Here is a 6,294-nt window from a genome sequence, read left to right on the forward strand (position 1 = left end):
TATAGTCAAGGCTATGGTTTTTCCAGTAGTCATGTATGGATGTGAGAGTTGGAGTATAAAGAAAGCTGAGCACTGAAGAATTGATGTTTTTGAACTGTTGTGTTGGAGAAGACTCTTGAGAGTCCCTTGGACTGCAAGGAGATCCAACCAGTCCATCCTAAGGGAGATCAGTCCTGGGTATTCATTGGAAGGACTTGATGCTGAAGCTGAAGCTCCAATACTTTGGCCACCTGATGCGAAGAGCTGACTCATTGGAAAAGACCCTGATGCTGGGAAAGACTGAGGGCAGGAGGAGAAGAGTATGACAGAGGATGAGATGGCTGGATGGCATCATCAACTCGACGAACATGAGTTTGGGTGGACTCCGAGAGTTGGTGATGGACAGAGAGGCCTGGCGTGCTGTGGTTCATGGGGTAACAAAGAGTCGGACACGAACTGAGGGACTGAACTGAACTGAACTGACAAAGACTTTAAGACATAAAGCATTATGATAAAGAAAGGGCAATATTTTGTGATGATAAAAGGCAAATCAAGAGAAAGATATGACAATCTTAAATGTGTATACATCCACTAATAAAGACAGGGAAGTACAGAAATAAGCAAATCTACAATCACCAATAGGGACAATTTTCAACCAGTTCTCTCAATAGTAACAGAAAGAGTAGAAAATAAACCCTGCTGGCCCAGGAGATTTTCAATACTTAATTAACAAACGATATAATAGATATACAAAGTTATACAAGGGCTTCCTAGGTGGCTTAGCAATAAACAATCTATCTGCAATACAGGAGATGCAGGAGAGATGGATTTGATCCCTGGGTCCAGAAGATCCCTTGAAGGGGGATATGGCTACCCACTCCAGTATTCTTGATTGTAGAATCCCATGGACAGAGGAGTCTGGTGAGCTACAGTCCATGCAGTCAGGAAAGAGTTGGACACAACTGAGATTACTGAGCAAGCACAGAAAGGTACACAAAAACAAACTTGATAAAATAGGTATATGAAGATCAGGAGATTTTCAATACATAATTAACAAACTTGATATAATAGTTATATAAACTTGATATTATTTAACCAAACATGGCTAAATTCACTTTTATTCATCTGCATATGAACTATTATCAAGGTCAACCTTATGGTGGGCCAAAGAAAAAGTCTCAACAAATTTCACATGGTTTTAATTTTAAAAAGTATATTTTCTCTAAACCTTATATAATTAAGCTGGAAGTCAATAGCTTTAAAGATAACTAGAAAAACTCCAACTGTCTGGAACAGTTCTGACTCTAATCCCACATCTGACCTCAACTAACATTCTGCACTGTACTTCAATGTGTGTATGGGGGCGGGGTGTTTCTTACACCACCAAGCAATTCTCCTGAGCCAGTTGGGTGTTCTACAATTCAACTCAATTCTAATACTACCTGGAGATAGTGTCAGATCCCAGAAGTTAAGGGCTTAGTACTATATGATTGCTCTCCCCTCCTTCAGATTCCAATCATAAGTCCAGGTTGTAACCTGTGTTTCTGACCAGCTAGCTATATATATGTTGGACATTCCAATGACCACTTCTTTGAGATCAGTTAATTTGTCATAACAGCTCACAGAACTTGGATAAAAATTTCGCTTACTAAATTACCAGCTTATGATCAGAAGATATAACTAGAAATGGACAGATGGAAGAAATGCACAGGGCAAGATACATGTGAGGGTGAAAGGCTTCCATGCCTCTCCATGTGCACCTCCCTCTCTGCATCTCTATGAGTTCAGCAACCCAGAAGCTCTTTGAACTTCACCCTTATGGAGTTTTATGGAACCTTCATTACTTAGACATGATTTGTTAAATTACTAGTTATTGATGATTGAACTCAAACTCCAGTCCCTCTCCCTTCCATGGAGGTAAGAGGCAAGGGAGATTGAAAATTCCTACCCTGTTTTGCTCTACTGGCAGCCAGTATCTTTCCGTGGGTGGTTTCTAAAAGTCACCTCATTAACAAAACAAAGGGCAACTTTATTTCTCTCAACCCTTAAAAAATTCCAAGGGTTTTAGTATCTCTGTGACAGAAACAAGGATTAAGCTCAAACATATATGTCTTATCATAAATCACAATATCACAACTGGAAATAAACTATATATTTCCAAATAATTATGTGTCAAGGAGAAATTAAAACAAATTAAGGAATAATTTGAATTGAAATCCAAACAACTACATTATGTGTAAATTACACAGTATTCAACTAAAGCAGTGTTTTATGGGGGATGTACAGTATTATATAGCTCAGCTGCTAAAGAATCTGCCTGCAATGCAGGAGACCCCAATTTGATTCCTGGGTTGGGAAGATCCCCTGGAGAAGGGAAAAGCTACCCACTCCAGTATTCTGGCCTGGAGAATTCCATGGACTGTATCGTCCATGGGGTCACAAAGAGTCAGACACGACTGAGCAACTTTCACTTTCACAGTCTTCTATACATATGTTGAAAAAAAACAAGAAAAAACTGAAGATGCATTGATTTAACTTTATATGTCATGAAGTTAGAAAAACAACGCTTTAGATTTAAGGCAATTAGAAAGCCATAATAAACCAGGAGAAGGAATCAATGAAATTAAAACAAATGCACATGGAGAAAATCAGCAAGCAGAAAATTTGGTTCATTAAATGAACTTAAAATATCAAGACTCATGAAGAAAATAAAGAGAAAACAGAGGTTACCATGAGTATAAATAGAAAGGGGACATAACAAAAGAACATGTATAATGAAAAAATGAAAACTTGACAATTTGGATAAATAAACAAGTTTATTGTACAAGTCAAACTACCAAATCAACATTAGAAATAAATATATTAAAGAGGTTTAATTAGTGTTTCAGAGAATTGGTCAAATAACTTGTTCAGTGAAATCTTTAAAAACATAAGAAATATATACCATTACTTTCGTGAAAACTTTAAGAAAAGGAATAGTTAAAATTGCTAAAATGATGATACACTCCAAAGCAATCTAGAGATTAAATGTAATCCCTATCAAGATACTAATGGAATTTTTCACATAAATAATTCTAAAATCTGTATGAAAATATGAATGATCCCAAACAGCAAAAAACACCATAAAAAAGAACAAAACAGGGGTTATCGCACTCCATGACTTTAAACTATGCTCAAAACTATGGTAATCAAAACAGTATAGTACTGGCACAAAAGCAGATACACAGATCAATGAAACAGAGTATAGAGCCCAGAAATAAATCTACCCTTATATAGGCAATTAATCCATGACAAAGGAGGTCATACGGTCATATGACAATGGGGGAAAGACAGTCCCTTCAATAAATGGTGTTGGGAAGACTGGAAAACTATATGCAAAAGAAAAAAAACTGGACTACTTTATCACATTATAAATAAAAATCAGCTCAACATGGATTCAAGACTTAAATATAAGACTTGAAACTACAAAATTTCTAGAAGAAACATAGGCAGTACACTCTTTGACACAGCTTTGGCAGTAGGTTTTGGATCTGTCTCCTCAGGCAAGGGCAACTATTTCACTTAGTGTAATATCTTCAGTTTCCCCGTGTAGCATGTGTCAGAATTCTATTCCTTTTAAAGTCTGAATAATTTTCCATTGTACGTATACTCCACATTTTATTTATCCATTCATCTTTTGAGAGACATCTTCCTTTTTCTAACTTATTAGGGTGTTTTTTTTTACATCTAACAAATATTTAAAAGGAGATATGAGATATTCAGCCAAAATGATCCCAGAGATTAAGTGAAAGATCAGGGATGAAAACATAAACCTGAAGGTCCTGGCATAGGCATTGATGATATCATACTGAAACAGAGTGTGGTCACTGGGATCAAGTTCAATTTACCATAAATACCTTCCCTTATTTCTGATTTCACAGAAGAGAGACAAGATATTTGTGTGAATACTGACCAACAAAGACTGATACAGTCCTTTAGGAGATTTTATCTATGTGAATACTTTGCCTCTCAACCTAAGGAGTCAAATTTCACAGAGATTGTCCTAGTCCTCATGCAGGGTTGTTATTATACAAAAACAAAGATGGTGCTTCTTGAACCAAAAATGGGAATAATTGGTTGTATTTACTGTTGTTTCTAGAAGTAATTGTGGTTCCTGGGAAACACCTGTCATATCTGCTAGAGCTAATATTAGGCAGCATCAGCTCCTGGCCAGAGAAGACTCCCATCCACCATTCATGGACAAACTGAACACAGGTCCCCTCAGAAGTAAAGCAAATATTTTAAAATCAATAATATTAATGTAATGTTTGTGTACCTACAGTACACCAGGCACTCTGTAACAGTTATATCTAATTATCACAAGAGTCTTGTGAAGTAGGGATACTGTCTGGCATATTGTAACTACTTGGGAAGATCCCTTGGAGAAGCAAGTGGCAACCCACTCCAGTATGCTTGCCTGGAAAAACCCCATGGACAGAGGCTCCTGACAGGATACAGTCCACAGGATTGCAAAAGAGTCGGACACGATTTAGCTACTAGTTACCACAACAATAAATACTAGTAAATAAAAAGAGAGAGAGACAGGAAAATAGAGTGTGGTCAGCAGACAAAGGTGGCTTGTTAGGAATATTCAGGAACTTCAACATGAGATCAAGAAACAGCTATTATGACGTGGCACTGGTGGGCATCGCTTTTGACATTCATCATCTACCTTGCTAGCACTGCTCACTCTACCCTGGTGTTCCCCTGTAGACTTCCCTGCCCTGACCACCGCCTCTCCAAAGCAGCATCCACACAGACATATACAGTGTGTGGTCAAAGAGGCTCCTATCCCACCATTTCTGGTGGGTGGCCATACCTGGAACCAGCACCACCTCTAAAGAAACTCTTGCTCAACCTCACACAGCAGACAGCCCAGGCTAGTCAAGGTGCCTCCAAAGCAGCTCTTATCTTCCAAGACAGGTAACCTTACCTAGGACAGGACCCCTCCCAAGGTGGCTCCCACCCTACCTAGGGCACCCAAATAAAAAATACTTGAGACAAATGAAAACGGAAATCCAATCTTCTAAAAATCAATGGGACACAGCAAAAGCAGTTCTAAAGAGAAAGTTTATAGCGATATTGACCTACCTCAAAAGAATAAGAAAAATCCCAAGTAAACAATCAAATACTACATTTAAACAAATTGAAAAATAAAAATAAACAAAGCCCAAATTTAGGAGAAGGAAGGAAATAATAAAAATCAAAGCAGAAATAAAAGAAATAGACACTAAAAAAGAAAATATTAATGAAACTGGTTTAAGAGCCGACCCTTCGTCTGAAAAGATAAACAAAATCGACAAATCTCTATCCAGACTCATAAAGAAAAAAGAGAAAGGGCTCAAATAAAATCAGAAATGAAGAGACGTTATAACTGATACCACAGAAATAAAATGATCATAAGAGACTGCTGCAAACAGTTATACATCAACAAGTTGGAAAACCTAGAAAAAAGAGATAAATTTCTAGAAACATACAAAATTCCAAAACTGAACCAGGAAGAAATAGGAAATATGAATAGACCAAATACAAGTAATTAAAATGAATCAGTGATCAAAACAATCCCAACAAACAAAAGTCCAGGACTAGATATTAATAATTTCACAGGTGAATTCTATCAAACATTTTAAGAAGCATTAATACTTCTACTTCTCAAACTGTTCCAAAAAACTGAAGATTTTCAAACTCATTCTACAAAACTGATAGTATCCTGATAACAAAACAAAAGACAGTACTATATATATAGTATATATATATATAGTATATAGTATACTATATATATAGTATATACTATATACTATATATATAGTATACTATAGTATACTATATATATATAGTGTATACTATATATATAGTATATACTATATATATATAGTATACTATAGTATACTATATATATAGTATATACTATATATATATAGTATACTATATACTATATATATATATATATATATATCTCAGTTGGTAAAGAATCTGCCTGCAATTCAGGAGACCATTTATATATATATATATATATATATATATGTGTGTGTGTGTGTGTGTGTGTGTGTATAAGATATATTATATATAATATATAATAAATTTATTTTATGTATATAAATTTGCAATATCTTTGATGTCATTGATGCAAAATTACTCATCTAAGTATTAGCAAGTGGGACTTCCCTGATGGTCCAGCAGCTGGGACTCTGAGAGTCCACTGCAGGGGGCACAGGTTCAGTCCCTGGTTCGGGAACTAGGATCCCATATGCCATGTAGTGATGCCAACAAACAAAC

At 36.1% G+C, this 6,294-nt stretch overlaps 1 protein-coding gene across 2 annotated transcripts in view; it reads left to right on the forward strand.

Moving 5' to 3' along the window:
* The window catches only part of LOC145508076 (disintegrin and metalloproteinase domain-containing protein 29-like), a 48,833-nt gene that overhangs the window by 25,875 nt on the left and 16,664 nt on the right, over positions 1–6,294 (forward strand). The window lies entirely within an intron of this gene.

Source organism: Giraffa tippelskirchi, chromosome 1, assembly GCF_054371585.1.
Source record: "Giraffa tippelskirchi isolate mGirTip1 chromosome 1, T2T-mGirTip1v1.2.pri, whole genome shotgun sequence".
NCBI classification, from domain to species: Eukaryota; Metazoa; Chordata; class Mammalia; order Artiodactyla; family Giraffidae; genus Giraffa; species Giraffa tippelskirchi.